General features: G+C 32.6%; 1 pseudogene; it reads right to left on the minus strand.

Annotated features, from left to right (window-relative positions):
- Window positions 1-3,618: 3,618 nt before the first annotated feature.
- Window positions 3,619-4,530, minus strand: LOC149218641 (eukaryotic translation initiation factor 3 subunit G-like; annotated as a pseudogene).
- Between the last annotated feature and the right edge of the window lie 21,089 nt (window positions 4,531-25,619).

Here is a 25,619-nt window from a genome sequence, read left to right on the forward strand (position 1 = left end):
CAGACTTCATTATCGTTTTTTATTTTCTTTCTTTTACGTTGATGCCCTCCCATTTTTAATTTTATGTCTTTTAGGCGGATGCCCTCCGGCTACTATACTATTTGTATAGTTACTGTTATTAGAATGAACAATCCGTTTAAGCTACCAAGATTTTGACTAATTTTGGATTAATCAATAATTTAATCTGAAAATTGTATTGAATTTTAACCAATAATACCATATTCCTCTCGAATTGGCGAATTTTTTATTTCTTCACTTGATCATGGCCAGTTTATTAACTATGATATCGACATAGCAAAATTAACTCACACAAATTATATGAGCTGCTACCCTTCTGTATTGATCACACAAACTTATTATTATAATAAGCTCCCCCAGGGCTATTTATACTTTTACGAGTAGTAACCCCCCTAATGCACACACACACTCTAAATTTGACTTTTTCCAAACTATAACTTAACTCAAACTCACTCGACTTGACTCTGTTAACTCACTTTCTAAATTTATCCAACTATTCATGCAAGAGAAACTACAATTTCTAACACTCCTCATTAATTACGATGATATGACTCAGCATAACTCAAACATGACTTAACTATGTCTTACAATAGAAATTGACTCAATATAACAATAGAATCTGACTCAATTATCACTACAAACATGCTTGCTAGTCAAAACTTTTACAAATTTTCATTTTCTTTTTCTTTTCTTCCAACTTTTATATCCTCAAAATTGCTTCATTTTCTATTTCACGATAGTGTTGTAGGCTCTGTATTTATTTAGTTGTTGTTGCTGCAATGTTTCTTTGACTTGTCTTGACTTTGTGCTGAAAAATAATTTGATCTTGTCTTCTATAGCTTCGTCTTCAAATATTCGCTCAACTATGGACTGATGCCATAACATTGCATCGTCAAACTGCCTTCTTTGCTTTGATTCTTGCACTTTATATTCTTGACCTTCTTTCTGCCATATTTTCTTAGAGAATAATCTTATCTCTTCTTGACTACATTGTTGAAAAATGATTTTAATTTATTCTCCCTTGTTTTTAAAAACTTCCATATCATTCTCTTCGCTTTCATCATCGGGTACCGCTGTTTTTTTCGTGTAACCTGCACAATCAATATAATTGTTCACCATTTCATTCAATTGTTTTATTCCTAAATAAGTAGGCTTATAATAAGTAGAATTGAGAAAATTCAATAGCTTTTCTAAATCCTAAAAACATTCCATAAATCATATTTTTTCTAAATCTTAAAATCTCTCCATGAATCATTTTTTTCTAAATTCGAAAATCACCCAATAAATCATCCACAAATCTCTCATGTTTTTTTTCAAGGTAGATTTGTGACAGTGTTCTTCGCATTTCCCGATAGTCATGGTGTGATGGGGTTCTCATGTTTTGGTTGAACTAGATTTTTTGATGGATTCGAAACTGAATGAGGTGGATCTATGAATGAAAGAACACATGGCCTACTAATCATTGGACCAGACTGTGGATTGTGGTAAAGCCAATGTCCTAGTAACCCTTGAACTAGACTATGGGTTGTGGTAAATTTAGGTATTGTGTGCCTCAGTGGGCCTACGAATATTTTACTAGTGAATGGTGGGATATATGGTAAAGCCTGGAGGTGGTTGTCGTTGATCAGACCTAGGAATGCTTGGTGAGTGAGTGGCAGGATATACGGTAAATGCTAGAGGGTGATATCTAGATTATGGCCTAGTGATCCATCGATCGTACTGTGGATTGCAGTAAAGCCTAGAGACTAGACAAGAAAATTCCTCAGAGTGTAGGTGGAGAAATCTAGTGGAATCCATGCTTGTTTATGGCCTAGTGATCCGGTGAGGATTGCGGTAAATCTAATTTCTATTGATGAGGGTGAGGTGGTTTAGCCTTGGGAATCCGTAGTTTATTTGTTTGGTTTTGAGTCCCACATGCATGCTGGAATATGGAACAAGGGTGATTTCATGATGAGATATTTGTTCAGCCAATCTACGGTGAGGTGGAATGTGAAAGTCCCAAACCTGGTTGGCTTTTGCATTCATCAGTAAGAGTTCCCTTCCTTGGTATTTTATGTCAAAATGTACTGGTTCATATGTCGAATTCATGGTTGTTGTATCCCTGTTATTTATGTTATTTATATGCTGATTATGAGTATGTTTTGTGAAAGAGATGATGTAAGGATCTCATCATGTTTTGATTCATAAATGAATGAACAATGAATATATGACCTAATATATGATAATGCATCTAATGTGATAAGAAATCAATGCTTCTTAGTGATTCTCACAAGTATGAGACCTGCATGCTCAGATATGTTATGATGACGTGTAGAATCCATATTTGTGACATGTTTGATGAAATGTCTTTCATGGGTAGTAGGGATCCTGTCAAGTCTTTGTTCAAGTGTTTCCATTTGTATCATTGTTTCTATGTTAATTTTCATTTCTAGAAGTGTGAGGAGTTCTCGGAAATGACTGGATCCTATCCCTAGAAATTAACCTTAAATCTCACAGTCGTTTGCATAGCACTGTCATAAAAATGCTACAGTCACACTCAAGCAAGGTCATGGGAGAAACTAGGGCTCTCAGCTGCATTGAGTCTTTGGAAAGGGAGTGACTTAGGGTTTATTTCATTTAAATGTTCCATTGCCTTAGAGGTTGGTCACTTGGAAGGGTGAGTTAGCTCCTAGAGGTTATGTAGGATATGTAGAAGGTCGGATTGGTTGTTTTGTTCTGGTTCCACTTTCTTCATTGTCAATTGGGAGTTGAATCATATCAGAGTAGTCTCTCGTCAAATGTTTACCCCGATTGGTCAGTTACTTGGGTAGATGTGGTAGGAGGGTGTTACAAATAGTTTGTGGTGTACATATAATGTGCCTAATCAGGATGAGGGCATAAGCACGCACATTGTGTGACATATTGAAACACACTTCATGGATACGCACATCACATGACACGCCTAGATGGGGATTTATAACACACATCATGTTATAGATGAAGATCTTCTCATGGAATTGATTTTCCACTTAATCAACCTATAACATATATTTTTGTGGGATACTAAATAATAAGCCTAATTTCAATAGACATTGATAAACAACTCCTAAAATCCTTTCACTAAATGCCCCTTCTCAGTACATCATTCTAATAAAATAATTCCTATTTTAGATAACGCAACCTTAATGTCGACAATAAACAACTAATATTAAGAAATTTTAGTAATGACCTCCATTAGGGTGATGTTTGGACATATGTTAAGAAGTGGAAAGGGAAAGAGGTGCAAAAGATGGAACTTAATCTCTCACTATGCTAGCTAATGGCGATTTTATAAAATTATAGTCCTAGATCAATTATGTAGAAACATATATAATAACAAGCATTACCAATAATACAAGACATATATGAGTGGAATAGTTACCTTTGGATATGACATTGGCATACATATGTGTGCTACAGAGAATGTCTAGCCTGGAGTGCATGAAAATCTTCCACAGTTACCCTAAATCCCACAAAGAACCCCTTCTTAGCTACCTTAAATCCCACAAATAACCTCCTTTGTTTGGTATACATGAAAAGGGGATTTTTGTACAGGGTTAAGGGTTATTCATTTGTTTATGTCTATCTCAAAGTCGCGCATTCAACTCTTATAATGAGATTATCGTAGCCATAACCATTGAGCTTATTAATATCCCTATGTGCATCCTCCCTGTTTGCAAAATGGATGAAGCCAAAACCCCTGATCATCTAAGTCCTCTGGTCCACAACAATGTAGATACGCATAATGTGACCAAATAGTTTGAAAAGCACCTACAACTCCTTCTCTCTAGTATCCTTAGAAAAATTAGTCAAGACCAAGGCCCTTGACAACGATAGGGGAAAGGTCTTTATAGGGATATTTTGAGCTCTAGTTATCATGCTTATTTCCAGATATTCGAAAAACCATGAGAACGACGCTACCCTTGGTTGTTGATACAAGTGCAACTAAGAGAGTATCGTCGCCACCAAACCTAGTGTCATCCACCTTGTTTCCAGGGGCATTGTGGTGATCAAATAGATCTCTTTGATGGAGACCATGTTGACCATACTACCCGTGTCCATGTTCACGGTGTCGTCGGACTTTCTCCATTCATACTGCTTGAGGGCTCGCTTACTGAGCCTAGCCTTTACACCTTGTAAATGCATGTGGTGGTGGTTTACTAAACCTTTTGGCCCTAATCGTTGAAAATGCACTCAATTATCTTCTTCGTGCTATTCTTGTCAGGCCCTATCACCTCGGGGGGCATTAATAAGAAGTCCAAATCCTCATTTTCCTCCTCTTCTAGTTCTCCCCATCACACCTTCACTAATATTTTCTATTTCTGACCTTCTCCATCTCCTTATTCCTTGCACCCTCCCTTTGTGCAACATCTCTAATAGTGGCTGAAATCCATTCCTAGGATGCTTGGGCTATTTGACTCTGAAGATCTCTAGTAGTGGATTTTGTCTTGTTTCTCCTCCATTTTCGCTTATGAGAGCCCGCTTCTCCTCCATTTTCACCTTACAAAGGAGTCCCTTATGTAGAGACTTTGACAGATGAACCCCTTCTGCAGAGAAGTTTATCAAACACTTTTTAAGTTTATCACCTAATAATTTATGAAGAAATACTTTTGTCTTTAAAAATATTTTAAAATAAACCCTTTACCCTTTTTTTATTAGTGCCTTGTATCCATGTTGTAATAATTTAAGCCGAAATTGTCTTTAAAAACTTAGCTTAAAATAAATCTTTTACCTTTTTTTCTCACCAAAAAAAAACATCAGTATTATATTATATATAACAAACTATTTACATATATCATAGGTCACATGTCCATCCACAATCAGTTAGAATTTTCTATTGCGAAAAAAAATTACATCAAAATATCTCCATAGTTTAAAAGAGAATCCCAATACTTATATCTTAACCAAAAAGAAACCCAAAATAAAAAAGGTAGGTATCATAAGGGTTTCTCATATTCCTCTTATCAAAAAACATATCGTAACTTGACAATCCATGAGTTGCAGAAACATGAACCAATGCTCAGCGAATGGAAAATTGTCCATAGTACTGATAGATGGAATGCATAGAATTTATATTGTAACATACCAAAAGGCAGTAAAATACCATGCTTGGATAACCTATCGGCATCCAAATTGAATTCCATGTGTATATGTGTAATTTTCAAATCAGTGAATTGTTCCATGATTTGATGAATTCTACCCAACCAGTTGAAAACGAGTGGTGGGCAGAAAGAAGATCTATTAGAAACCCACTCGACAACCACTTGTGAATCCCAAGATACTTCCAGTTGTACCAACCCAAACCTTCATACACAGAAAATAAGTCCCCAAAGTTCTAGAACTTCATCTCGTGTATTTGTCCTAGTTCCCGACCAAATGATGATGTAAGCATCATAATCACAAATCCCAACCTTAGCTTCACCGTCGAATTAACCTAGCGGAAAACATGTTAAAGTTAGTGGAGAAGAAATCAATCTGATAGTAGGTGTATCCCTGCTAAAATCTGCTTCCCTCTAATATGCCATTACGTAAACACACCTCTGTCAGATATTGGGCAAATTGTTCTGAAAGATGAGTGAATTTCATTTTTTCCAAATTCCCCACATAATGTATATAGGAAGTGGTACGAATTTTTTATATTCAATAATCTAGTCCCGAATACAATCTACCACAAAAGAGCAGTTCCAATCTTCTTATAAATGCAACATCTTAAATACGCCATTCCAAATTGATTTTTCAAAGGAACATTGAAGAAATAGATGAGTCGGGTCTTTCATTACCTCCATACATAGTAAACAACAACTAGACACACTATTTCCTTTACGACACAATTGTCCCTTGTCAAGATTCGATTTTTCCAAATGAGCTAAGAGAAGACCTGTATCTTTGTTGGAATCTTCCACTTCCATATTTTCATAAACCATTTGCTGGAGGAAGAAATAATAGGTGGCGAAATGTACCAATATGCCTCTCTTACATTTATTTGAACCATTAACAAATTATCATGCCATAAATACTTATCCTCATTTTCAATGAGAAATATGCTCACGTGTGCAAGGTCTCAGATGTAGATATTCCATTGTCTTCAAGGTCCCCTTTATAATCCAGCTTCAGAAGCCATGAGCCGATAGGAATTGGAAAATATGTCCTGTATAAATATTTGACTAACATTGTGTATGCCCAAATTGTGCATTTTCCATAAAAGGTCTGATGGAAAGGTGTGATCACCTATAAATCCACAAATTGGATCTAAGCCAATTTCAATGTTTTTTCCTTTTATAATTTTCCGCTGAATATTGCTCATAAGCCATGGGAAAACCTTCATAAAGCTCCAAATATAGGATATGTCACGTGGGATGTGTGTGCCAACCTTTATCCATAATATCTTCGATTTATTTTAGAGGTATTTAGATTTGATGATGCTATGTCAGAGAACATCTCCATTAAGGGTGTGGCAAAATTTTTCATAAGTAATACCCAACTCATACACTCGAGATAAAGGATTCCCCATCCTCCTTCCTCTTTCCTCTAAGTTAGAATCGCCATGCTAGCCAAATGATATTTGTGCTTATCAGATTTACCATTCTAATTAGAGTTGGAGATGATGGAGTGGATCCTTTTAATGGTATTCTTAGGCAAGGTGGAGAGATGAAGCCAGTATATAGAGATGCTCTGAAGGACTGCTCGAGGTAGTGTAAGCCAACCTCCCAGGGAGAGTTTCCTGTGTGCCCATGATAAAAGCTTAAGGTGGAATTTGTCTTTAAGCCAACTCTAGTCATTAATTCCATAAAAAATATCTTTGATCATAAATCCAATATATTTAAAATTCACATCCAATGTAGTGCAGATAACACCAAAAATATGGAAATATCTAATACGAGTGCAGCATCTAGTTTAGCAAAAACCATATGATATTTAGTGTTATTTGTAAGGAGTCTAGAGATTGATCCAAATAGGTAAATAATACCATAAATGTGTCTCCAATCCATAGCATATAATCTACCAAATAGTAACACATCATCGACAAAAATAAGATGAGTAACCCTGACTTGTTTGGTAATAAAGATACCATTCAGTGACCCATCCATATGTGCCTGCAAGTGAAATATTCTAATTCCCTCAATAACAAGAATGAAAATAAGGGGTTATAAGGTGCATGCTTGTCGAAGACACGGAGAGATGGAAAAGAATTTAGTAGGAAGTCCATTAACCAATAAAATGAAGTTTGCAGTAGATACATAGGCCATGATACATTTTGAAACTTTAAATGAAATGCCAATTTTATGTAGGACCATCCGAAGAAAGGTCCAATCTACACAATCAAAAGCTTTTTGTAGGTTCAACTTCATAATAATCACGTCTATCTTCTTATATTTGATATTATGTAAAGTCTCCTGTGTAATAGCAACCACATCTTGAATTTCTCTTTGATGAAGAAACCCAAATTGTTCTTGGGCGATGTCCTCTGACAGTGTAGGTTTTAGCCTATTATAAATTATTTTGGAAATAAATTTGTATAAGGTGTTGCAAAGAGAGATAGGCCTATAATCAACAAAATTTGATGCATGCGAAACCTTAGGAATAAATTCAATCAAAGTGCAGTTAACATCATCATGGATATAACCAATATTTCGAGATTCTTCTGCAACTTCCAATATATTAGTGTCCATAATATCCTAGAAGTATAGAAACAATTCAATGGGCTAGCCTTTAGGCCCAGGGCTCTTATCACGAGCAAAGAATTTCATCGTATCCTATAATTATTCCCTTTTAATGGGCTGAAATAACATAATATTAGATATGAATCAACAATCCCATCTATTGCACAATATCCACCTTCTCTCTAGCCCTATATTGACTGTAAAAATATCTCAATGCCTTAGCCTGGATGCTAGGAAGAGTAGATAAGAAATTACCATTAATATCTTGAATTTCCCAGATGGAGTTCTCTTTGCAGCGCTTCGTTGCATAATTATTAAATAATTTTGTATTCTTGTCTCATCCCAATACCCAGAAAGCATGAATTTTTAGTCTCCACTCCTCCTCCCATAATTGAAAAATCTGATTCTTCCTCTTTTCTAAATTCACAACTAGTAATTGATGTGCCACCAAAAAATAATATGCATGTGAAGGATCAACCAATATACGAATTTTTTATCAATAGCCAAAATTTCATCAATATGCTTCCTCTTTTTAGTCTGAATCTAGTTACTGACAGAATTTTTAAGAGCCCTCAAATTAATCCCAATAATTTACAAAGAAGATGTGATCAAGGGGTCTGATAGTTGTGCCCCAAAAGTACACACTAATGAGTCAAATTTAAGAAAATTTAAGCAGTGGTGATTAAATTGGAATAGAATGCCACCCTAATCCCCAAATGCCTACCACTAGAGTATGATATGGAAATTGTTTGAAATTTGGGATGGAATAACCCAATATTTCATAGACCCTAAGAACTCCACCAAATTTTTGTGAAGCATGAAACAATCAAGTCTCTTCATGATGGCTATGGACCCAGCCCAACCATTTCTCTAGGTTGGGATAAAGGGAGCCGAAAAAATATCCACCAAGTGGTTCTTACCAAAAATATCAATGAAGTACCTCACCAATGGGTCCACTCTACAATTATCCCCCCATACCTCATTATATTCAATGGTGAGGTTCAGATCCCCCACCAAAATAAGGGATCCCATCATTAACAGGCCGCAAGATTCCAATTTATCTTAGAAGTATCTTCTTGAAAAATATGACACATATGTATTAAGAATATGAATTTTTTCCTTCGAGCCCCTAATGAAACTAGGTAGAAGGATACATGCAAAGGATTTATAGGTAAAAAAATTCATGACCTTAGGATTCCAAAAAGCCGCAACACCACCAGATAAACCCAAAGACCCAAAGCACATACTTGCCACCCGAAACAAATGCAGAGGAGAATGGGCCAAATTTTGTCTCCAATCATCATCCTCTCTTGTAAAAGGATAATATAGGGGTGATTAACCCCAATCAAGTTTCAAAGTACAAGGATTTTTCGAGCACTCCCCAAGCCCCTGATATTTAAGGACATGATTATCATGGTAAGCCCTCATAATCAGGTAAATAATCTCTAAGGGTCTAAATATCAGAGAAAGAAAAAATTAAAGATGATGTACGTGAAGATGATGGACTAGGATCCAATGTTCCAAAACGATTGTGAGGATTAGTATTAGCCTCATTCAAATGATTCAAAGGTTTCGAACATTGTTCCTTCCTAATGGTCACACTATGATGAGAAGTAGACTTATAGAGATCTTAGGAGAGGAGGATGAATGAATCAGTAGGGTCTCTAGATAGATATCATGGTGGAGGCCGAGAAACTTGATATCAATCCCCATCGAATTAGTAGGAGAAAGGTCTCTAGAAATAGTCTCAAATTGAATGTGAGCAGGGTCAGGGCTAACCATCAATGAGTCATTAATGGTGGAGGCCATCCCATTCGCATCAAAATATAGAGTGTGGGTACATTCCAAATCATCAGAACAGGAAGAAATGTTCAGTACATATAACAATGAAGAATATTTAGAACAATCAGAATGTGGTAGATGAATATGAAGAGAAATAATACATAAAGGATGGGAAGTAGAATTACTAAGAGAAGCAACACCCAGTACTAAATCATTACAAATATGTTCCTCAAGGCATGTCATAGGTGGTGTGATTTTAAGCATACCTGAGAGAGAGTGCTGACCAATAACCTGAGTTGTCAGAGAGTGTACAAATGTCAATCGATGACCCCCATCTTAAACAATCTTTAATATTCCATGTCAGCGATTTCCAAATGTATGCAGATACTTGGCAATAAAATTTCCAACATTATGACAACCCAAGTAGTGAAAAGGAATTTACCAATAGTCAATTCACTACCTAGTAGAAAATTAGCCCCAATTTTTCTCCACCTCTATGCGAAGTCGAGCAATGATGTCACCTACAATAAAATCCATGCAATATGTTTATCTCTATGTAATAGGTTTTCTTCCTCTAGGAAAGAAAATTTACGAATGAAGTTTCCAATCATTATTAGTGATTCACATGACTAGAATATAAGGGTTAAACCAGGGAGATAGCTTGAAACCAATTTCTTTCACAGAAATTATGGATATGGATCAAAGCCCACATGGTAGTGATGCAAATAGAGGAAAGCACAACCATGAACCCAATATGATCCCAAATTTTTTATGGCATTGTCATCATTAATAAAATGGAAGCAAAGCCACTCATTGTATAAAATATTGGAAAGAGGAGAGTACTTAAGAATAGGGTACCAATGTTCTTTAACCCATGACATCATCTAAGAGACATCCATTCACAGATAAAACCACTTACCCACCAAAGACCATTTTGTAATCCTACCGGTCAGCCCCAAAAAACATTGGAACCAAAAATGAGTTTTCGATAATATAGATCAACCTTAACTGCCTTCCTTTTTCGCGAACGATGGAAAAACATTTTCGTGGATTGCCACATTTGGGTTCAATAGTCAGTCGGGATACTGAAACATTCGAATAAACATGTATAGTTGCATGTACAGGAGATGTCCCAAAGGGCTAAACACCCAACTTATGGTAGCCACGACTCTCTGCCTCAATAGTCACATGTACCAATGCATTGAGTAATGTAATATCACTGCCCAAACTACCTTTAGCATCAAGTGACATCCTACTGATAGATGTAAAGGCCACTTGTACAATGGACATCGTTGACAGTCTCAAATCCTGCCTATCTATGAACCAAAGTAAAGAGCATTACCAAAAAATACCTTATGTAGTAGTGTCTGAAAAAACAATAAAATATGTAGAAAAGGTAAATTAATGTCACTTATCAATTATTGGGCCCAATCGATGTAGGTCATCACCATATCAATCCCCTAGGACACCTCTTCAAATATAATAGACTGGAAAATGAGTTCCAACCAATGTCCTTCACAAAATCTCATGAAGCACACAATTGACAAATATCTTCAATGACGTGCAAACCATTAGTGGATTTACCCTCATATAATCAATGGATAACCTAGAAAATAAATGTCAACCTTGACCAATTAGTGACCCTGAGAGACTCCTTCATGATCAAATTCAAAATTCAAATATGTTACCAACTCCACCAACCAAAATGAATGCACTTACATAGCAGTAAATATCCTCAGAAATCGCGTTATCGACAAATCCCAAACCAAAGATGAGAAGGAAGATCCATAGAAGAAAAGGTTAAGAGAAAAGACCATGTAATATAACACAACCATTGTCTCTCATATAGACCTCAAAGAATACCAATAAGTAGGATATAAGATCCTTAGAAATCCCCTAATCGACCAATCCCAAACTAGAGCAATAAGATCCATAGGAGAAAGGCTTCATAACAAAGACCACATAACTATTGGATAAAATTAATTGCTTAATAAATGAATAAAACAACTAATCACCGAGACATTAATTAACAACCTGAGGAGCATCTTTTTATTTCAAGGAAATTAGAAAAATATATGCATAACAGATACTAACAACTAACACTGGTTCTATATGACTGTGTTCTATACTCTCAATCTCATTTAATAAGAAATAAAATGTAAGACTTGAATAACAAAACTAAAATTAAAAATAAGAAAGTAAATGACAAGAAAAATAATTATGCTAATCACACAACTTGAAACATTGCTAAATTAAACCACACATTGTTGAATTGGAAACATAATCTATTGCACCCAACATAATTCAAATACTAATATAGAGCAATAAATTAAATGAAATCGATAAATTAAATGAAATAACAAATCTGGAAAATGCAGCAAACAACAAATTAGTTAAAAGAAAGGAAATCTACTTCAAGAAATGACAATTGAAATTTAAATAAACAAACACATAAATATACTAATTTACATGTTCAAGGCAACACCTCATCCAAGGTAGTGGGCCCAACTACCCAAGACTCAGTTCCGCCTTGAGAATGAACTCAAATCAGATTATAGATAATAGATGTAGAACTCAATGGATAGTTTCCTTTATTAATATATATGAGAGAAATAATTACAGCATAATGAAGCTCTTAGCTTTGCCTCCAATTCAACAATTATTCATCTCTCATCCCTCATCTCTTATCTATTCTCCTACATCCTATCTAAGAATTGTCCATCTCCTATCTCCTAATTAACCTTCCATTATCCCCCCTATTATCCTCCTCCTCTCTGATCTCTATTTTCATTTAAATACACAGAGAACAAAGGGAAGTTACAAAAAAGTTGATTATAAACTAATTTCCTTTACAAATTTGGATTATACAAAACAAATTGATGAGCAAGACCATATTTGAAAGATCTTTCCATCAACATTTAGGATGAGCATGTCAAATTTGGTATTGGAATTGGAAGAATTTCGAAAACCACTGCAACAACAAAACTAAGAAAATCATGTTCGATGAACCTTTTGTTTCTCTTAATACAGACCAAATTTTAGAAAGCAACTCATCGCAATACCAAATCGGTCCATTATGGACAAAACCCATGTTTCAGATTTGCTAGCTTCTCCTTCATTTGTCTAAAACGTCCAATGCAAAATTCTCACTTCTTATTCCAACGAATTTCTAAGTTGGAATATTTAATTATGGGTTGGAGATCAAATTTGCAATCTCAAAAATATCTTGGAGGCTAAAATCATGAATGACATTACAACAAATTCATTAATAAACCATAATTGGTAAAATCATGCATAATAATCATCAAGTTATTAAATGATATCTAATATAATGCACTGCGAAAATCCCCCATACTTAAAATCATCAAGTTATTAAAAATAAAGGAGAAGAAATAATATTTATCCATAAGAGCATAAATAATTATAAAATGGAATTATATGATAAATTATGATAAATGACGTGATAAAGAATGGTAGAAATGGATGAAATGGGCATTAAAAAGTGATAATAATAATAACAAATTAGTGGCCCAACATATCAAAAAAATGAATATGTTGCATGTCCTCATGCAACCCAAAGCCTCTATATTAACCAAGCTATAATACAAAAATGTTCATCCCAAGTCATGAAATTGATGGATTCCATTTGAGCAATGTTGATGAAGGCGTAACAATATTCACATTGAGTTTCAACTATATGTATATGAAGTTGCAGAAAAATATGATACAAGTAACGAGAAACTTCATTAACCATTTTCTCAAAAACTACAAACTAGATTTTGCTGAAATTTTGCAAGAAAATTTATGCTATGTTAATGCTTCTCTAATCCAAAAATTAGATTTTTATGATGCATGGATCTTGAGATATAAGAAAAATGATTGTAGGTGACACTGCATGATTTCTGAAATTTTAAAAATTAATTTAACTTAAATTTTATGGGTTTGTGTATTTTAATGATACCTCTTTGGTGTCCAAAAATCACAAGAATTTAGTTTATAGTTTTAAATATATACACAAATTAATTTCTGCAATATATAAAAATGAAATTGTATGCATTAAATGAGAAAAAAAGTAGAAAACATCCATCATTTGTAGCAATTCCTCCCTCAAAATGGAGAATTAGCATGCCCTCATGCAATACAAGAAAACAAATTGAGGTGGTTTCTACAATCATTGTTGAAATCTATGCTTAGTGTAAAAGAACATGGAATAAGAGAGGTTTTGAAAATGAATAAGGAGATCGATTAATGATGGCATGGTCATAATAAATAAATGAAAGAAAGTAACACTCCCCCAAACTGAAAGCTTTTATGTCTCTGAAAAGTGGGAAGTGGTAAAGATGTAGAATGAATGATGATAAATAATGTTCATGGATTTTCATGAAATTCTCCTAAACTTTTAATAAATCAAAAATGTATGCTATTTTACCTCAAGTTTTACCTCCAGAAAAATGCGGAATGGAATGTGTGGACTGGCATTTGTTGAAGCTGATGTAGGTTGAGTTGATGTTGAAACTGATGCAAAAGGTGGAAGCCATGCAAGCACATCATGTCTGAAGAATTGTTCGCATTCACAAGTTGTTCGAACCTCTTTTATTAGTTGCAATTGTGTGGGCTCACTGTGAATATAGTTTTCACCCATACTTGTTGTTCTCCTGTAAACAATTCACTACTCTGCATGCAATTTTCTTGAATCCACAGTTTTAGTTTTGAACAACAACATATAAGCTGCATGAAAAGATTTCAATCACATTTTTTTTTGGTATAAATGCAATAATAATATTTTGTTAAATTAGCAAGTTATGGCAGAGTTCGGTAAATATTACGCATGCTATCCCATAATGCATACCTTCCCCCCTCCAATTAGAAAAGGGCATCCATGACCATAAAACATAGGAAAAAGGAAATGGACGTTGGGGATTCATAAATGGGGGATGAAAATCAATCAAAACAACATAAATATAGCAAAAGAAATCAGAGCAGTACATGTCAAAAGATTTGAAATGCTCGTAAAAAGAATAAAACAGAGATTAGATCATTATGTAAATAGATATTTATTTTAGGTGGAAAAATATGACGAAAGCATGACCAACAATAAATGATAATGACTTTTGGTATAAAGTGATTACACAATAATGATATAATGCATATAAATATATAGTTTACCATGCATATTGGCTATTATAAATGTTGTTCAAATGAGAAATTTTCCTTTAGAAACGAATCCATAGGTGGTAATATGATAAAGAATATTTAGTAGTGTAACATAGTACTTCAATACCACAAGCAGAGCCACTGCTGCCAGCAGGTATTCATAGCCTTGACAGGGTTGTTTTTTAACCCCACAAATGAGCGAGAGTTCTCCTTTTAGTATTTAGATGACTCTCTTTTCCTTACTATAAAGAGACCACTATGCTCGCATGGTAACTAGATAATCATAGTTCCATTCACCAGGATATAACAAAGTGATCAGGTTGGATCGTGATGAGACCTCTTGTACTTTTGACAGTTTTAATTATCAAGAAGGTCATTACCTTGGTGTGGTGGCATAATGGAATGTCAACTGTTACATCCTTACGATAATGGTAGGCTGGCTTGTACTGAGACTCCCTATCATCTTTAAGACAATGTGTGTTGCATTTTCATATGTTCATATTTTCATCTTTTTATTGTGAAGGGAGGGAGGCTCATTTACTCCATAAGCGTTAGGGATGGCATAAGAAGTAAAAAAAGCCAATGAAAGTTATGATTTTATCCCTATATCATCATATCAAAGGGATTTTATCCATTTGAAAGTGTGAAAGATAAACCAACCTGGTATTAAGATAATAAAACATTTTATGATGTCTCCAAAGAGAAGATATTGAACCAGTCATTATATAGGTGCACCATGTCAGCTTCGGAATAAAGATGACCACCAAAAAGTTTTATAAGTTATAATGGTATTAATATTATTGTTTTTCCATTATCTTGGGTATAAATTTCAAGTCCAAATAGATGGCTTTTATTCAAAACATAAAAGAGAATGAAAAATGGCAAAAAGAATGACGGGTGATGAAACAACAAAGATAAATCATAGTTATTCATTCTACTGATTTAAACTACAAACACAAAAGGAAAAATCGGGGCTGTTTAGTTGATTGAACAACAATCGTTGAATCGATTGAACAAATACACTCGAAAAGTGTTGTTCAATTAATTGAACAACAATCATTCAATCAATCGAATAGAAAAATCGTAGAAACATAAAAGTGTTGTTCAATTGATTGAACATCAATTGTTCAATCGATTGAACAACAAAATCGTAGAAATGTGAAAGTGTCTTTCAATTGATTGAATAGTAGTCATTTAATCGATTGAACAATAAAATCAAAAAAAAAGAAAAATTGTTGTTCAATTGATTGAACAACGAAAATCCAAAAGAAAAAAAAAAGTGTTATTCAATTGACTGAACAACAATCGTTGAATCGATTGAACAACAATTGTTCAATTGATTGAACGACAAAATAGAAAAAAACACAAAAGGGGATGTTAAATTGATTGAACAACAATCGTTCAATCGATTTAACACCAAAATAAATAAATAAATGCAAAAGTTTTGTTCAATTGATTGTAGAGAAATCGTTCAATCGATTGGATAGAAAAATCATAAAAACGTGAAAGTGTTGCTCAATTGATTGAACAATAATCATCCAATCGATTAAAAAACAATCATCCAATTGATTGAACAACAAAATTTGAAAAATGCAAAAAGTGTTGTTCAATGGATTGAACAGCAATCATCAATCGATTGGACAACAAAATCCAAGAATGAAAAAAGTAATGTTCAATGGATTGAACAACGATCATTCAAATGATTGAACAACAAAATCTAAAAAATGCAAAAAGTGTTGTTCAATTGATTGAATAGCAATCGTTCAAATGATTGAACAACAAAATAGCAAAAGTGTTGTTGAATTGATTGAACATCAATCGTTCAAATGATTGAACAAAAAACACGCAAAAAGTTTTGTTCAATTGACTAAACAATAATCTTTCAATCGACTGAATAACAAACATGTAAAAAGTATTGTTTAATTGACTGAACAATAATCATTCAATCGATTGAACAACAAACACACAAAAAGTGATGTTTAGTTGATTGAACAACAATCGTTCAATCGATTGAACAATAAACATGCAAAAAGTGTTGTTCAATTGATTGAACAACAATTGTTCAATTGATTGAACAACAAAATATATAAGGTGTTGTTCGATTGATTGAACAACAATTGTTCAATCGATTGAACAGAAAAATGCACAAAGTGTTGTTAAATTGATTGAACAACAATCGTTCAATCGATTGAACAACAACACACACACAAAAATAAGTGTTGTTTAATTGATTGAACAAAAATCATTCAATCGATTGAACATCAACACGAACACAAAAATAAGTGTTGTTCAATTGATTGAACAACATATACTAAACACACCCAAAGACAAATTAAATTTGTTCGTTCTATCGAACAACAACTGTTCATTTGCTAACTGAACAGAAACTACAACTTTGAAGGAAGCAACACCTGAAAGAAAAAACACAAGATAAATCAAAAACGAAACAACACTTTATTTAAAAATAACAAATAAATGAATTAATTAAGTTACAACAGTTATGATGTTATTTCCCAAGGGAATATCAATCTGTTAATGGAAAAAAATGATCTCTTTGAAAAATGATTTGGCAATGGTGACATGAATATTAAGATGGAAATAAATTCTCCATTTACTCTATTATGAATCCATTAGGTAATGAATTGGATAAAATTTCCTTGTTTCATTAACATTTCTTTTAAGAATCGCTCGTTCATAAATTGAGCTCTTTATTCTCCTATGACCCGCGAAAAACATATCTACCTGTAATAAAACATGAAATTGTGAAAGAAGAGACGTGATGAGACTCTCATAATCCAAGACAAGGAAAAAATAACAATTTTTTACTCTGCAAAACAAATCCACAAGAAAAAATTAACAAAGTAAGATTAATTTATTACCTGCGGGAGAGCAGTGGCCAATCATGTTAACCCGCAATGTTTTAATCATAAATTCTTTGTTTTTTGTCGGATTTGAGTCATTACAAAGCTAAATGAAATTGAATTCAGAGGTATATCTTGAATATAAATAGGTTTTAAAAATTTCATCAGATGATCTATCAAATTTACTTAGAACGACCTACATAATGAAGTCATTTTCGATTTCCCAGCTTAGACTAATAGTTGATATTTTAAGCATAGATTTTTCATTTGATGATGGATTGAGCTCATTGAAACTAGAAATGAAAGTATATTCATTTATTTATCTTCAATATAAACAAGTTTTTAAGACAAGAATAATTGATCCACCAAATAAACAAGTGAACAGTCAGAAAAACAGAGTTTTAAAAGTGTCGATTTACGATAAATAGTCAATATTTGGGTCATAAATTTCTCGTACGATATCAAAATCAAGTGATTAAAATTGCCTTGTAAACTATATTCATAGGGTAATATATCATAGAAGCAAGTTTTAAAAATATAGTCATTTAAGCCTAAAAAGCTGACTGTCCCAACTCTTTTCCTGAGTTGCCTACTAGACACCCTGTCAATGTTTTAGTTATAGCTTCTTCGTTTCAAATCCAAATAAAGTGATTCAAAGTCGTTTGGAAAGTAGACATCATGGGATACTTAGGATAGAAATATGTTTTAAAAATATGCTCTTTTGGTTCCTCAAAACATGATTGTCCCGACTACATTTTCAAAACTTTCATTAAGCTTGCAAGCCAAAAAAATATGATATTGAAGAAATTTTTCCAAATTGGTGATAGAAATGAATATGAGTGTTTGTAGAAATGATATTTTCAATATAGTTCATCTACATACACAAATAAATTAAAATAATTATTACCGATGTTGATTTTCACAGCGTATCGCAACAAAAACAACTATTTTTACATAAAAAAAATTGTATTTATTTATGTCCTTATTTATTTTATTTTCTACAGTAACCTACTGTGCTTTGAAAAATTAATATGCTTACGTATAAGTATACTTCTAGTAGAGCCATTTTCAAAATAAGGCCTCAAGTATGTACATACCAAAATTTGAAAAATGAATGTTAATAAATAATAGGGTATGAGAAGCTAACTTCCCTTGAGAAGATGGTGTCAAAAATTGTTGAAGTATGTAGTGATGTTGCAAACAAATGATGGAGTGAAACCAATATTCAATATATCCTTTACTTTCTTCATTTCCCATAGCCATCATATCATGAAGTTCTTGAGTTTCTAAAACAACTTGTTGATCTAGACTAGAAGAAACCTCATTTTCTTCCATAACTTCTACAATTTTTGGATTTGAAACATTCTCAATCTTAATCTAAGTTTTCTATAATGGTGCATATAAGATAGAATGGGTGGGAAGGGTAGGTAAATTTTGTAGTTCAACATTGTAAGCATGTGGTAATGGTTTATTATAGTGAGGGTGTGGAATGAGTTGAGTAGGAAATTATGTAGGGCATGGAGGATTTTGATGACATAATAGATTAGGTTATGTGGATGGATTTGATAGACAAGCAAGATTTTGTTGAAAAGCTGGAAAAGAATATGGATGATGTGTTTGTGCTATATGATGTTGGAGAGTATCAATGTAATCATAAGATGAACCATGCCAAAGTCATAAACAAGATTGATGGGGGTTATATTGAGATTGACATGGCTTCCCTAACACAGGAGTATTCCATAATGGATTATGCAAGTAAGAAAATGGAGAGGAAGTGTTTTGAACGATACATGTAGGCCACGATTTCCATGGTTTTGACCTTGTTGTAGCTTCCCCGTCTCTTTGATATGCTACTTCCATCCTAGATAAGGAAGAGTGACTATCTATGAGATGCTCCTTTTGGCAATGAGGGAGAAACATCTCTTCAATTTCTTGATTTTTCTGAACCTGCAAAACATCCAATTGTGAACTTAGAGAGATAATAAAATGATTTTTAAAATTTTCATATAAACATTGATTCTAGCTCCTATGTCTCCTATTCTTGTACTTGATTTGGAAAAGAAAGAAGAAACTTCTCTAGAATTCTTACCAGCCTTGGATATTCCTCTTGAATACCTTATGCATAATTTACAAACATAATCATATGATAATTGAAAAACATCAACTTTTCCCACTAGATTTAAGAGTTCTAAAAATTCATCTTTGATTCTGTTGAGTACGAGTGTTTTCAATGCGTCATTTTCCAAATTATTATGTTTTGATTTTTGAAGGTTGTATTGAAATTGCTCTACATAATCCTCCAAGCTTTCATCTTTCCCTTGTATCATACTGAAAATATCTTCACTGGCCTTGCAATAGTCTTGGTACTTCTTCAAGAATACATTCTTCATGTCTTCCCATGTTTGAATGTAGTTCCCACCAATGCTCATGAACCATTGGGGAGCTGCTCCTTTTAGAGTAAGAGGAAACACTTTCAACCTTTGATCATTAGTGCGATATTCATATCCTCTACAAAGTACTTCAAACTAAAATAAGAATGTATCTGGGTCTTCATTTGTGAAACCATGAAAATTGGGTAGAGCAGATGGGGAATTATGTGCATTTGTGTCGCTCCTCCTAGATCTTCAATAGGGAGTTAAAAAGTTATAATATGAGCCATTTCTTACCATAATAGAATATGTTCTTTGGATGTTGATTTCAGACTCCTCCTTCAAATGTTTCAGTCAATTGGTTAGTGAAATGGGTGATGCTTATATCACCACTTGAGTGTTATCATGAGATTTCTTTTCAAAATTCTACCTCTAAAATTCCTACTTCTATTAGTCCATTCTATATGACCTAAGCTTGAATACAGAGGGTAGACCCATCACTGGTTCCCTAAGACGAACACGTAGGTTCTTACCTATTGTCTTCAATATATAGCTCTCATGAAGTTACGTATGCTTCTATAACCATATATTAGTATGGTAGTGAAATTGGACTATCTCCCCATAAACGATGCCAAAATGTTGGGTAAAATTAATTGCTTAATAAATGAATAAAACAACTAATGACCTAGACATTAATTATCAACCCGAGGAGCATCTTTTATTTCAAAGCAATCGGCAAAATATATGCATAATAGATACCAATAGCTAACAGTGGTCCTGTATGATTGTGTTCTATACTATCAAGCTCATTCAACAAGAAATAAAATGTAAGACTTGAATAACAAAACTAAAATTAAAAAGAAGAAAGTTAATGACACGAAAAACAATTATGTTAATCACACAACTTGAAACATTGCTAAATTAAACCACACATTGCTAAATTAGAAACTTAATCTACTGCATCCAACATAATTCAAATGCTAATCTAGAGTAGTAAATTAAATGAAATCAATAAATTGGATGAAATAACAAATTTGGAAAATGCAGAAAACAACAAATTAGTTAAAAGAAAGGAAATCTACTTCAAGGAATGACAATTGAAATTCAAATAAAAAACACATAACTACACTAATTTACATGTTCAAGGAAGCAACTTGTCCAAGGTAGTGGGCCCAACTGCCCAAGACTCAGTTCTGCCGTGAGAATTAACTTAGATCAAATTACAAATGATAGATGTAGAACTCAATGGATATCTTCCTTTCTTAAAATATATGAGAGATATAATTACGATATAATGAAGCTCTTAGCTTTGCCTCAAATTAAACAGTTATTCATCTCCCATCGCTCATCTCTTATCTCTTCTCCTACATTGTATCTAAGAATTATCCATCTCCTATCTCCTAATTATCCTTCCATTATCCCCCTTATTATCCTCCTCCTCTTTGATATCTATTTTCATTTAAATACACAGGGAGAAAAGGGAAGTTAGAACAAAGTTGATTATAAATTGATTTTCATTACAAATTTGGATTGTACAAAACAAATTGATTAACAAGACCATATCTAAAAGATATTTCCATCAACATTCAGTAGAAACAAGTCAAATTTGGTATTGCAAATGGAATAATTTGGAAAATGGCTGCAACAACAAATATAAGAAAATAATCTTCGAAGAACCTTCCATTTCTCTTAATACAAACCAAATTTTGGAAAACAACTCATCCCAAAAATAACTCGGTCCGTTCTAGACAAAATCCATGTTTCGAATTTTCTAGATTCTCCTTCATTTGTTTGAAAGGTCTAATGAAAAAATGCCACTTCTTATTCTAGTGAATTTATGAGTTGGAATATTTAATTATGTGCAGGTCATCAAATTTGCAATCTAGAAAAGGTCTTGGAGGCTAAAATCGTGAGTGATGTTATGTACAACAAATTCATTAATAAATCATCATTGGTAAAATCATGCATAATAATCATCAATTTATTAAAAATAAAGGAGAAGAAATATTATTTATCCATAAGCACATAAATAACTATAAAATGGAATTATATTATAAATTATGATAAATGACATGATAAAGAAGGGTAGAAATGGATGAAATAGGTATTAAAAATTGATAGTAATAATGACAAATTAGTGGTCCAACAATAACCAACCAGATAGTGCATCTAAGATAGACCACATAGTAGACCAATAACTACAGTGGAAAATAAATTGTTATTAGTGTACCTTGAAACAAAAAACTGGTAGAGATCCCTGATATCATCTAGAATCAGGATAAAAGTTAAATCTAGCTTAGATAATTATTCTTAGACATTGCTATGGGTTGTTTTCCTTTTGTAAGGAGGCCCATGTGAACTCTGATTATACTCTCTGTGTTTTTTATCTCTTTGGATATGGCTGCTCGGGCAGAGTTCAGCTTGCTTCTTTGATCAGCACTTTGCATGGGGTGTTAGATGATCCTCCTCAGAGGAGATATTGCCTTCCCACAAGCGTTTTTGTATCGAATGTTAACTCATGTACTTTGTAACTTTTTTTACTTCTTATAAAAAGAGTTTGCTTTTTTCCTTGGAAAAAAAAAAAAATTATTCTTAGACATATTGCACCCAACAACACTAGCAGTTTCACCAACTAAGGCTACATTTAATCCCATTACCTCTACACTTGCAAAAAAAATTACCGCCCTTGTGAATTTTGTGACTATTGCTTCCAGAATCCAATCTTCTATCCTCATTGTCTACTTCTCTCAAAAGTTGTCATAGAAATTTTGAAGTAGGCATATTGTTTGTCAATGAATATTTTGTAATTTTCCTCCACCATCCTTCAGGTGAATCTATCCATGTTGTCAATGGCATTCAAGAGTTATAGCACAACAATGTACTAATAACAACAACCAATAGATAGAAGTAGTGTTCAAAATAAATGAAACAGTAAAAAAACATGTATTAAAACACAATCTATGGAGACCCGAAAAAGTACTCCAACTGTGATTTTTCGTATCCACGTTCAGCAAAAGTTCCTCCATCATGCCTCTCACCAATAACCTCTCTTTTCGGCCTCCATCACCGTAAATCCCATCAATTGTTGCTTTCCTCCATCACCTTGCTTCCTCAAGAACCCATCAACAACGTCAAGACAAGATTTAATCCTTTACCTTTACTTTTTTTACTAGTGCCTCATATCGAAAATTTTAAGACGAAATTAAATTTTAAGACAAAATATTTATTTTGTCTTAAAAATCTGTCTGAAAATCCCCCTCCGTGTAGTAGTGCTGAATGAAACAACAAACAGGTTGTTTCTAATCATATCACTAGAGATCAAAGACAACAAAGAGGAATTAATGTCTCATAAATCTTTCCAGGAAAAGATGTCACGTTCGTTAGAGCGAGTTACCTCACCAAAACAAAGAGGCCAACAAATTGTTGTCTTTATATCAGATAAGGTGGATGGTAAGTGAAATAACAACTTCGGTATATGAGCGAGAAAGTAGTAGTCTACAATTTGGCGGCCTTAGGGCGCACTATGAGAGTCAATTTTGCTGGTTTTAGATAATATTTTCTTAAATTGACATGATTTTGTCGTAATTGTTAATTGTCTTAAATGGGTTTCGTCTTAATCACCATTGGCTTAAGTGACCATTGTCTTAAAATTCTATTTTCTTAAAATGCCATTGTCTTAAAATATTTTTGTCTCTAACTGTTTTTGTCTTAAATATAAAGTTTTTACCTTAAAATATTTTTGTCTTAAATCTGTTTTTCTCTTAAATATAATTTTTTTCCTTAAAATATTTTTGTCTCAATCTCCTTTTATTTGAAATATAAAATTTTATCTTAATTTTTTTTTCTTAAATTGTTTTTGTCTTAAATAAAATTTTGTCTTGAGATATTTTTGTCTCAAACTATTTTTTCCTTAAATTTAATGTTTTGTCTTCAAATATTGTTGTCTCAATTTTTTTTTTTTGTCTTCAATTGATATTAAATTTTAATGCAAAATAACTAACATAAAAAGTGACTTTTTATGACTATTTTTTTGTATTAAAAAAAGGTCTTAAAAGTGCCCTTTGTGTAGTAGGGTTTAATATTATTCCCATGGGTTTATATATAAATCCCTTGAATTTATAATATCAATAATCAATTGGGTTTCTTAATCCCTTGAGTTTATAATATTATAAATCCATTAGATTTGTAATATTAATCCATAATCTGTATAATAATATATTAGGGTTTATAATATTAATCTTAGCACTTACTTTTAATATCCTCGGCTTATAATCCCTTGTGATTATCATATTGATTTTAGGGTTTATATTCTTAGGATTTAATGTTAATTATAGGTTTATAATATTAATCCAAAGGGTTATTAATTCTTTTGGTTTATAATATTAATAATCCCTTGAGTTTATAATATTAATAATCCACTAGGTTTAAATTTATCCATTCATTTTATAATGTTAATCCATTGGGTTTATTTATCTCTTAGGTTGGTAATTCCTTGAGATTATAATATTAATGTTAGTGTTTATATTCGTAGGATTCAATATTAATCCTAGGTTTATAATATTAATATTAAGATTTAATATTAAACCCTTTGTTTTATAAAACTAATAGCTTCTTCCATTTATAATCTTAATTCCTTGGGTTTATAATATTAATAATGCCTTGGGCTTATAATATTACTCCTAGGGTTTAGTATTAATCCTTAGGTTTATAATCCCTTGAGATTATAATATTAATCCTAGGGTTTAATATAAATCATGGCTTTATAATATTAATCTTAAGGTTTAATATTAATCTGTTGTGTTTATAATATTAACCCTTCGGGTTTATTAATCCTTTTGGATCATAACATTAATAATCCCAAGGGTTTATAATTCTAATCCAAAAGGTTTATAATTTTAATTTCTTGGGATTATAATATTATTTCGAGGGTTTAATATTAATCCCTTAGGCTTATAATCCCTTCAAATTATAATACGAATCTTAGGGTTTATATTCCTAGGGTGAAATATTAATCCTAGGTTTAAAATAGTAAACCTAAGGTTTAATATTAAACCCCTTGGTTTGTAATATTAACCCTTGCTTGTCTAATATTAATGTGAAGGTTTTATAATATTAAGAATCCCCTAGGGTTTATTTATCCATTCGATTCATAATATTAATTCATTGGGTTTACTAATCACTTGTGTTTATAATATTAATAATCTCTTGGGTTTATTAATCACAAGGATTTATAATATCAATCCAAAGGGTTTATGTTTTAATCCCATAGGTTTGTAATGTTAATCTCTTGGGTTTATTTATCCCTTGAGTTTATAATATTAATTGATTAGATTTATAAATTCATTGGATTTATAACATTATTAATCCCTTGGGTTTATAATATTAATCATCCCTTAGGCTTATAATATTAATCCAGGGAATTAATATTAATCTCTTAGGTTTATAATACCTTGAGATTATAATATTAACATAGGGTTTATACTCCTAGGGCTTTATAATATCAATCCTATGGTTTATTATATAAGTCATAGAGTTTTTAATATTAATCCCTTGGGTTTAATATTAATCCCCTAGGTTTTTAATATTAGTAATCACTTAGGCTTATCAATCCCTTTGGTTTATAAGATTAATCCCTTGGGTTTATAATATTATCAATACCTTGTGTTTATAATATTAACAATCCCATGGGTTTATTAATTCCTTAGGTAACTAATATTAAGCGCTTGGTTTTATAATATTAATCCTTAGATTTATAA

Source organism: Pinus tabuliformis, chromosome Q, assembly GCF_031772625.1.
Source record: "Pinus tabuliformis cultivar Carrire ecotype Pingquan chromosome Q, CPIR1, whole genome shotgun sequence".
Taxonomy (NCBI): Eukaryota; Viridiplantae; Streptophyta; class Pinopsida; order Pinales; family Pinaceae; genus Pinus; species Pinus tabuliformis.